Source organism: Rhipicephalus microplus, chromosome 2 (genome assembly GCF_043290135.1).
Source record: "Rhipicephalus microplus isolate Deutch F79 chromosome 2, USDA_Rmic, whole genome shotgun sequence".
NCBI lineage: Eukaryota > Metazoa > Arthropoda > Arachnida > Ixodida > Ixodidae > Rhipicephalus > Rhipicephalus microplus.
In genome coordinates, this window is record NC_134701.1 from 97,282,785 (window position 1) to 97,293,693 (window position 10,909).

General features: G+C 44.9%; 1 long non-coding RNA gene across 1 annotated transcript; it reads right to left on the reverse strand.

The window, feature by feature from the left end:
* Positions 1-7,626: 7,626 nt before the first annotated feature.
* Positions 7,627-9,757, reverse strand: LOC142785348 (uncharacterized). The gene is made up of 2 exons (XR_012888930.1): positions 9,255-9,757; positions 7,627-7,783 (listed from the first exon to the last, which is right to left on the reverse strand). It is a non-coding gene; the product is annotated as an uncharacterized LOC142785348 (long non-coding RNA).
* Between the last annotated feature and the right edge of the window lie 1,152 nt (positions 9,758-10,909).

A 10,909-nucleotide genomic window follows, 5' to 3' on the forward strand; every position in this document is an offset into this window, starting at 1 on the left:
CGGCCTATAATGGTGACTCTCGCTGTGCAGATTTCTGCAGGCGTTACCAGATTACCTCCGGCTGTGCGAATTTCGGGGCCTTCCCAAGCTGTCCTAACTTCAACATCGCGGCGAACGACCCACTGATGACATAATAGTCGGCTCCCGTATCGACGACAGCAGTCACACTGGGGCCATCGATAAGAACGTCGAGGTCGCTAGTTCGCCGTCAAGCGTTACAATTAGGGCCCGGTGTCGGGTCACGGCTGCGTAGGCTTGTTCCACTCCTTCTATGTTGCGTCGTCTGGTCACCTTCGGTAAATGAAGGTTTCGCCGTCAGGGCTTTGCCTGGTTGGCGTCTTGTTCGGAAAGCTCCGTCGTGGCGTCGTCGTCGTCGGAGGATCTTCGGTAGTTCGTCGCACAGCGACCGCAGCACCACCATCAGTTTCTGCCCTTAGTATCCCAGATATGTGTAGGAGACCGACCCAGCGTTGGGCCAGAATACTGGCGGTGGTGCGGTGACATGCGGCGGCTGAGCGACGGCGAACTGGAAGGACTTCGTGGCGTCCACTGAGTTCCTGTCAGGTAGTCGGCGATGTCACGTGGCCATTCCCCTGGCTGCGGACGTGGTGCATCGACGGCGAAACCACGCCGTCCCATCTGTCGGTACTGGCAACGGCGGTAAGTGTGCCCGGCCTCGTCACAGTGGTAGCACAGTGGGCGGTGGTCAGGGGTGTGCCAAAGGTCGGTTTTCCTCGGCGCACTGCGTTGGCCCGCTGGCGAACGGTAGGTTGTCGGAGGGGGGGGCGGCGGTGGCGTCCGGTGACGGAAGTGCGATGAGGCGACGTTTTGGCGTGCGCGTGGAGGAGGGGCGTGGCGGTGGGCTGCAGCAGCATAGCTCATGACTTGCAGCTGAGGCTCACGAGGCTGAGGAACGCCCAGTGATTGCCGGATCTCCTGGCGTACGACGTCCGCGATGGATTCCACGTGAGGCTGAACTGAATGAAGTAATTTTCGCAGCTCCTCTTGCAGGATCGCTCGGATCGTCTCACGCAACTCAGTGATTCCTAGCGCTTGAATGCCGGCGTAGCTTGTAGGCGAGAAGCTACGGTTATATTGCCGCGTGCGCATCTCGAGCGTCTTCTCTATCGTAGATGCTTCTGAAATGAATTCGGCGTCCGTCTTTGGCGGGTTCCTGATCAGCCCGGCGAAGAGTTTCTGCTTTACTCCTCGCATGAGCAGACGGACCTCCTTCTCCTCGGACATGTCGGAGTCAGCGTGGCGGAAGAGTTTAATCATATCTTCCGTGAATAGCGCCACGTTTTCACTTAGCATCTGCATACGGGTTTCGAGGAGAGCTGCGGCTTTCTCCTTGCGCACCACACTTGCAAAAGTGGTGAGGAACCTGGCGCGAAAGACGTCCCACGTTATAAGGCTTCGCTCTTGATTCTTGAACCAGGTCCGAGCAGCATCTTCTAAGGCGAAATACAGATGCCAGCGCTTGTCATAGTCTGTCCAGTCATTGAAGGTGGCGACGCGGTTGAGCCTTTCAATCCAGCTTTCCGGGTCTTCCAGTGGCGAACCACGGAAAGTTGGTGGCTCTTTCGGTTGCCGGAGCAGGAGTGGTGTAGGTGGAACCGGCGTTGACACGGTCGCCGTGGTCGACATCAACGTCTTCGTTTTCTCAGCCTTGTCCAGTAAAAGCCCGTACTCTGGTGTCAGGCCTTGTTGCCTGCGGCTAACTCGTTGTTCGTTGCTGGCGTCGGTGTCTTCATGGCGTGGGCTGGGTTCACGGCTTGACAGAGGCGTCCTGTACATCGAAGAAACAGCACCTCCACCAGATGTCACGGGGTCGTGACGGGGCGAATGGAGCACACTGCAAGTCGAATAATACATTGTTTATTTGGGCGAACCTGTGCCTAGTAAACGGAAAGTCGGACTACAGTAGCAGTCCTGGACTGAGAGCGGTGAACGGAGCGTCGGCCGTCGATCAACAACTGACAAGCGGCGAAGTGCGTCGGCATTTATACTCTTGCCTTCGAATGTTCTAGCGTTATCGCTGGCGGCGGCGTAGGTTCTATAATTCGCAGAGTGGGCCTGATCTTATCGAAATGATCAACTATAGTCCCGAAGCTTCTCGAAAACTGCAGGCGCGGTTTGCGCTCAGAAATGTGTAGTGTATTGGGGCGATAACAAAACTTGAGGAATAGAACGTGGCAATATATATGTTCGGTTATTTAGAATATACACCAGCTGGCAAGCGGCAAGCCTCCACCATCGCTTCTGGAGACCGGCCTGGACAGCTGCACGTGGCGTTTGTTGATTAGCTTGCGTAACAGCAGCGCCTGGTCTGCGGCAGCATGTATTCCGTGGGTCACTGTTCATCGACGGCGTGCCGAAGGTGCGGTGACGACAAAACGCTGCAGCATACTATTTTCTGCGGCCCTGCTGTGGCCAGAGAGCGTTGCAGGATGGTGAGCCGTTATCGCCTACTCGGTCTGCCTGCGACAATTGTGGAAGACATCCTTTTTCCCGCGCGCTCGAAGACGCAAGCCCTCAGAGCATTCCTCGAGTTCTGTTCGCGTGGGGATTTTGCCGGCTTATAAACGAGTGCTTTCGATTCGTTGTACTCACTGTACTGACGAGACGTTCTCTTGCTATATGCTTTTCACATTTCTTCCTTTTATCCCTTTTCCTATCACCTCTATTTCCCCCTACCCCATCCCTAAAGGCACTGAGCCTTGCTCCCATGACGGGAGGCAGAAAATATCGTGCTTTCTATTTCTTCCTTTTTCATAAACCTATCTCTCTCTTTCTAGCAGCAATCTCCCATAATTTCAGAGTACTGCTTGGAAATGCTTCCAAAATGATATACTGTCACGTGTACAAAATACGGTTTAACTAAACAGTTGAAAATAACAAAGTTTAAAATATCCACAATAATTGTCTTGCACATTTTCTGTAAAGTTATTTTATTTATTAGAACTTCTAAAAAGCGTATATTTCAGTTGAATGAACTTGATTTGCGGAAATGTTCTGAATTTTGCGATCAATTCAGACATTTTTTGCGCTTTGAAAAGATTGCGTAGCCGATAGGTGCCGTCCCGAAAACACCCATCTATCGGCGGTGGCACCCCCTCGGTTTTGAGGATGGAATGCTGTAGGCCCGTGTGGAGAACCCCAGGTGGCCGCAATTTCCGGAGCCCTCCTCTACGGCATTTCTCATAATCATGGGAGGGTTTTCGGATGTTAAACCCCACATATAAATCATCAACTTTGATTGTGTATGCAGCACAGCAGGGGCAAAGTGGCCGTGTGGAAGGCAAAACTGATTCCGGTGCCCTTCACTAGCTATCCAAAGCTATCAGGGGCCGTATTCACAAAACTCAATTTTGAGCAAATTCTCGCGCAAGAGAAATTTCACCATTGCGGCCAATTCACGAAGTAAAATATACACCCAGAAAATCCATAGTTCTCACATCAGCCACTGCAATAAAGCGCGCTGGGGGTGCACAGGCATGTGACTGCGCTGGTGATGCAGTTGCCATATTTGCTTACATCACTGAAAAATGCTCGTAAGTGGGTTCAAGAAGCAAAATTTTGCGTATAGATGGCATGGCAACAAAGAAATCCTAAGAGTGGTCTGCATCACTCTTACGAACATTGTGGCTTCTTAGAACCTGCAGCCACGGTGGTATACCTGGGTGCGGTGGCTAATTTTAAGTTAGTTTAAGTTGAAGGATGGCTGCCCCATGACTACTGGTGCTTTTTTCTTCATTTTAGTGCTTTGAGTTTCCAGTGCTATTTCTCTTGTATGCAATGAGCAGTATTGACAAGCACAGGCCTCCAGTAATCTTGGATTCGCTGTAATAAAGAATCGTATGGAGCGCCAATAGCCTAAAATTATGCATGCGAAGACTTTCGTTTTGATGAAAACCAATGTGCTACGTGAACGGTCAGTGAATTCAAACGCCGCACGATGATGTTCAACTTTATTTGTTTTGTTGTTTTGCTGCCTCCCAAATCATCCAGTTAGAAGTATTTTTCGCGATTTTCGCCACATTATTGAAAATCACCAACAAAGAAGTTAATGGGCGCACATCACCTGCGCGATATTGTAAATAAAAAGAGCGAGACTTATCAGTTAGCCGTTAATAAAGCCTGTTCTGTGGTTTTTTTCTCGTGTACTTGGATAGGCTCTAACTGTCCAATGGGAATGGTCTCTGAATTATAGCAGTCGACACACTTTGGTACAATTTGGAACGAGAGAATAGTTTGCAAATTGAAGCGTATAAGGGTTTGTGATAACGCATTAAACTACAAAGAAATCAATCTATTCGGCTTCACTGTTCGAATGTGGGCCGCTTGAATATAGAAATCAATTGGGATGAAAGGACGCCAGCAAATAAAAGTTACACCGAAAATGTGCAAAACTTCGCAATTCTAGAGCAAGCCTTGGCTGAAATCTTCCCTTCGACAATCAGCAGCCGTATAACTCAACGTAATATCATTCAATAGTAGAGCCAACCACTCATGTGTATTTTGCGTGAGGCCGCGACCACTTCACCAGGAAATAATTCTGCGTGAAGGAGAAAACCCTGCCGCATGCTCTCATCGAAGCAGACGAAAAATGCGAACACACGAAGGGTTAACACGAAATGAGGATATCGAAATGGCCGCCAGCGTATCATGAGCATGGCAGGTGGTCACGTTGTTAAATTGCACGCATCTCATGATTATCATGTTTGCATCAGTCACATACATTTGTCCTCCATTCATGTACCATAATAACAAATTTGGTTTTATGTGACGCTAGCGAAATGCCTGCAAACGCATCATGAGCGTAGCATATGTTCATGTTGTTACATGACGCGTATGTCATGATTTTCATGTTAGAGTCTGTCACTTGTGTTCGCCATGCAATCATATCTTACCATACCAGTTTTGGAACATGCCTTGTGAACAAAACTACCGCAAGAGCTGCAAGACCAATAAATTTGAATTATGACATTCATGATATTCATGTCATGATTTTTGTGTTCCGACTAGTCAAATGTGTTCTTCAGACAGTCATGTTATGCCATACCAAGTTTGGTATCGATACCATTAGCGAAACTGCCATAAGAGCTAAAAGTCGTAGGCAGATAGATAGATAGATAGATAGATAGATAGATAGATAGATAGATAGATAGATGATACGCGCAAAGTCGCCGAAGTTCACTAAGAATTGCTTCGCATTGGGTACTGTAATTGCCTTCCACCCAGAATCATGATCTGCCGTTTGCGTTCATCACGACGTGTTCCTGACGGTCTACATGAATTTTTCGCTTACGTATGCCTACGTCACCACTAAATTTCTGTGACACAAGTTTTGAAACGCCTTGTTGTAAAAAAATTGACAGCATATCCACGGATTGAATGATGAAGAGTGGGGCGAAGCATTCGTCCGTCCATTCGTTCTTGCTTACGTCCGTCCATGAGTCCGTCTGTGTGACCGTCCATGCGTCCATCCGCACGTCCGTGCGTGCGTCTGTACGTGCGTCCGTGCCTGCGTTCGTCCATGCGTTCGTCCTTCCGTCCGTTCATGCTTCCATTAATGCATTTGCCTGTGTGTCCGTTCGTCCATCTATTCAACACTCCATGTACCACCATCTCACATCTTTTCGTCATGTATTCCCCATGTAGAAGCACCGTACACCAGCGGATATTCCAAGGACTATCTGACAGGTGGCACACGCCCACTTTCTTACGGATTGCGCTTCCGGTCTACTTCCCACCTTTAACCCCCTCGAGTTCATGGTATATACTAGTTCACTGTATTCATGGCACTGCGGCCCAACGCTCGCTAAACCTTTCTAAAACCAAGGAGGTTACGCCCAGGGAGTATAACGTAGGAACCCTTTCTGTCAGATAGTGCTCAATGTACATGCCAATGGCTGCTAATCGGAAATGAGAGACAGGAGAATTCCGCTTTTACTTACTTACGGCTTGCGTTTCGTATTTACTTCCCACCTTTAACCACGCCGAGTTCATCCTTGGTATATACTAGTTCATTGTATTCATGGCACTGTGGCTCAACGCTCACTGAACCTTTCAAAACTAAGGAGGTTACACCCAGTGAGTATAACGTAACAACCCTTTCTTGTTAGATAGTACTCAATGTACATGCCAATGGCTGCTAATGGGTATTGCAGCGTGCGCGTTTACTAAAATCCGTATGCTCCTGTCTCTCATTCCCTATTAGCAGCCATCGGAATGTACATTGAACATTACTTTTTATTGTTTACCAACGTACAGAAGAAATCTCTCACCAGCACCACCTTGGAGGTCAAAATATTATACTTGTTACATACTACAAGGGCTACGAGGGACGAATGAGTGCCGCTATAAGAAGCTTCGCCCCTAAAAATTGTAACCCGGGGCTGCGTTCAAACGGCAACGTTTCCACAAGTGAACTTTCTTAAAGATGCATTTCATTTTCTTTACTCAACTCTGATCTTCACTGAAGAAAACCTTGAAGAAAACCCCACTTCTCGATACGTCGGCTCGAGCACACAACCCATGTATATAGATTTTTTCAGAGACGGAAGGGGTGCCTACAGTGGCAGCTGTGCCAGTTCTGGGCTGTATTTGTCAGGGTTGATATGTTGTAAAGACTTGCGTATCATGCCTAGTTGTTACGTATAGACTTGCGTATCATGCCTGCAGCTTCATTGTTACGTATAGGTGATCGTAAAGAGATAAAACGTGATTTATAAAGGAAAAAAATCTTCAGAATCTAGCTTCCTTAGGAATCGGCGTGATGTATAGCGTGCGAATGGAAGGTGACCGTGTTGTAATATTTTCATTGAAATGACACGGAGTGAAACGACGCTAAACATATGTATAAGTATTGCACGCATAGACAGATAATGAAGTGTTGAATATGTGTATATAACCTCTTGTTCACACTTGTGCAACAATAATACCAGGAATGTCAATATTAGCAGCACCAGAAGCGTTAAACTGACATGAAGCGCTAGTTCTTGCGAGGATGGCAGCCATAGACGTTGCTACGTAAATCAACTTCAGTTCATGGCACATAACTATACGATTGACGTTACCTCGACGAGACGGCTGTATTGTAGAATTACATATATAAGTAAAGTTCAAAAAATTAGATAGCCAGCAATGTAACCAGTTACAACATCAGAGTGTATTTAAAAGCCTCTGAAACCACTCGTGGATGTGTGGTAGAATGCTGAATTGCCTCACATAATGCTTGGGTTCAATGTTTTCTGGGATCATCACATATATTCTTTGCATTCGTGGAGTCAGCATCATGAATGTGAGGTTTTCTTCACACTCACACGTTAAAATCGACCATGTGTGTTCTCGTCGGGCGAGAATACATAAGTGTCAATCATCTTTCATACATCCCCAGCCCTTGGTATGTGCTGCTGTTTTTTTTAGTGTTTGACGATGTATGCGATGGCATTGTGACATTATTCATGTCGTGACTAACGCGTCATATTTTGCAAATGATCTTGCGTTCGCATATTACGTTTGCTTAACATCGAGGTAAAATTGAGATCACGAGGGCACCAAGACGTAAGTGGCTAGTTTGATAGACAGATAGATTGATACATCAGTAGACACTAAAAGTGGTTGATGTGAGCAAAGAAACAACCTACGCTTTATTTTAAATTAAACCTTTCTACGTCGACACAGTACAATCATGGTTGCCATTTTGGAGATCTTTGTGCGCCAGTGCTTCTGCACGTGCTTTCGTAGCAATCGTCATTCCTCTTCTTTGAAAAAGCAACTGCAAAAAAATTATGCCCTAAAACTTACGAAGTTCCTAATTCACGTTGTGAATGGTTTATATATGCACGCAGTTCTATAATTGCGGAAATGAACACAAGCTATGTTACGTTAGGCAAGCCTAATAATAACGAGAAGAAAAAGGAGTTACGTTAGTTTGAACCAAACTATTTGAAAGAGGTAGCGCTACATGTGTATTTACAGCTTATTACCAATATTCTTCATTTGCTAGCTTCACTGAGCCAGAATACCATTGACAATATAATTCTACACTTCAAAAGCTGCTTTGCAGATGTCAGCGTTCTCGAATTACAAAAAAATTATTTCAGTTTGTTTATTAATATATGTATACACTAGAATGGTTTTATGGCGAAGATTCAAAAGTATCTCCAAAATATCTCATCACTTAAAAACTTGCGTATCACTGTAGATATGTTTTAGCCAGCTAGAACATGTATTGCAATATCTCCGTTCTAGAATAGATCTTTGTCTATCTCTACACAGTCATCTTATGCTACCACACAAAATGGTTCATATTGCTTTGTCGTCCTATGATGTTTCGGAAAGTATAAACACTAGTGAATGTTTACGAAAAAATCCGAATACCAGAACAGAAATTTGGTGCTTACGACGAACAATTTTTATGTCGCAGTTTATTGGGCCGTGCGAAAACAATTCGCCAAGTATGCAGCATATTGTGCTTATAGTGCGATTTGACTGCCAGGTTAGTACATATTTTAGCGATTGTTTTTCTTCCCGGAATGTTACACCCAGCTTTAAGTCTGCATGAGCTTATCGGTAAATGTGGAGTGACTTTAGTTTTTTCAGGACAACTTCAGCTCGGTGCATCCAATTGTAAGGCTAGATAGAACGAGAATTCCCGTTATATGCTTTTGATGAAACGCAGTAGACCTTATACGTAATAGTTCACACAACTCAAATACATGCTCACAAATTATTTCTTTGAATTGCTTTATGCTTGTAAAACATGAAACTACGCTGCGAATTCACCTATCTTCTGAGCCATATTTCATCTTATGATAGGCAGACGTTTGTGCTTGGGCTACTCACTTACCTAAAAGTAATGAAGGTTAACCATTTTAGAAATAAAAATTTTCCAGAGCCTCGTCACGCACACGTGCTTACATTAGCAAAGCTTACATGTGTGAATCGCAAGGATTTTTAATGAACAATCTAGTACTCTGCTCATGAATATATTGCTGCGAAATGAATATGTTTTATTTAGCGTGTATAAAAAATTACGTGCTCCGGGTTGTGTTTGCAGGCAGTACTAAAAAACATTGCTCGTGAAACTGATTACAACTACCACTCTAACGACTAAAAATACATCATGAATTGTAGTCATTGCAGTGTGAACCGGCTAACCTAGTAAATATGTATAAAAGAACTTTAAGGCTAACCGATGAATCTGTATGCCGAATTCATTACCTTCAGCGATAAGTAGAACTTACCTCCATTTCAAAGGCCAACACGCCTTTTTAGATTATTCAGGAATCGACTTCTCAAGTTGCCTGGTGGCGGTGCGGGCAGACGTGCTACTCCCGCGCGATTTCCTAGAATTTTCTTCGCAGCCATTATATGTCTCTCACTGCGTGGCCCTCTAGGCCAAATCAGGCGCTTTCCATCTCGGTTTATGTATAATTTCAAGTTTGGTGGAGCCATGGCATCTGCAGGATGACCAGGACTGGGGAATGCAGCAGCTAATAGAGGTCCTTTTTTTCCTGTCGAAGAAATAAAAAATATAAACAAAAAAAGAGCCAGGAGAACGTCGAACCAAGGTGAATGCCACATAATGAATGTCGTCGTAGAATCACCGCGTTTCACTGTAAAGAAAGCTTGCTATAGAGTACTTGAAAAGCTCGAAGAAGCAACAGATATGCCACCTCAGTGCTTCAATCTCCACAAAGTGCTTCGGTTTAGAATGTCACCGATTCCTCGAAAGTATAGCTTAGTTATTAAGATTACCGCACGATTTGAATCAATGTTTTCGTCGACAGTGCTGAGTGAGTCATTCGTTTTATTACACAATCACATTCTCAACGCATTCATCACTAGTTGAATATAGCTTTACGACTAAGTTACTCGGCCGCGTTATCATCTATGAAATATGCAGGCGAAGACGTCTTTATACTACGCTGTAAACCAGTTTAGCTTTTTTTGCTTAACGTGCCATGACAATTTTTGTTTACTGTAACACTCGCCATAACTTGGCAGTTTTTTGTAAGAACTTCTTCAGCAAGTTGGTGGATGTCTTATGGTAGAATGTCCACGCTGACAGACACATGTTGCGCTGTTCTGTCTACATCTTTTTTTTTTTCAAACTTGCTTGGCTCATGTTTAGACAAAAGCAAGCGAACTATTCATCTGCTGACTTGTGTACATTGAGCGCGTCAGTCTACAGATATGTAAGAGACGCAGTAACCGTAATGAACGTTAAATCCCGCAATATTAGAGAAAAGCGAAAACGACGCTTCTTGCCGCCTGTGCCTCGCCGCACCCTGTCTGTACTTTATGCCATTTTACCAGTGATGCTGTTGAGGCTAGTCCTAGTTTTTTCAACCAATCAAAAACCAGTGTTTGCCGATGAGGTCTACCGGAAAATTATTATAGACTTGACTGATATGCGCAGGTGTGGCCAGCCAGAAAACTATCCTCATAAACGGGTAAAGCGCCACAGAAATTGGTATAGCCCGCAGCTCACAAATGGTGTAAAATATGTGAAGCACAAAAAAGGAAGACTCATATATCACTTTAAACTTGCACAATGTTAGAATGTTGACAAACCTAGTGCACAGTACACACAAAAAAGTTGCTATGCGCACTCACGTGTCCACTAAAGGTGCAAGTATGTTGTTTATAGCCGTGTAACGATGGCACCACTAATGTTCGCAATACCAGCACCAGCAGTGTTAAGCACGTAAATTATTCCGTACAGGACTTCCATCTCATGATTATCGTCTTTGTGTCTGGCATTTGTGTTCGGCGTTCATCTAAGTCACGTAATACAAAACTTCGTGTATGTGAAGCTAATGAAACGGCCACCAGTGCTATGAGCTTGTCTTGTAGTGATACTTTACATGACACACGTATCATAATTATAAGTTTG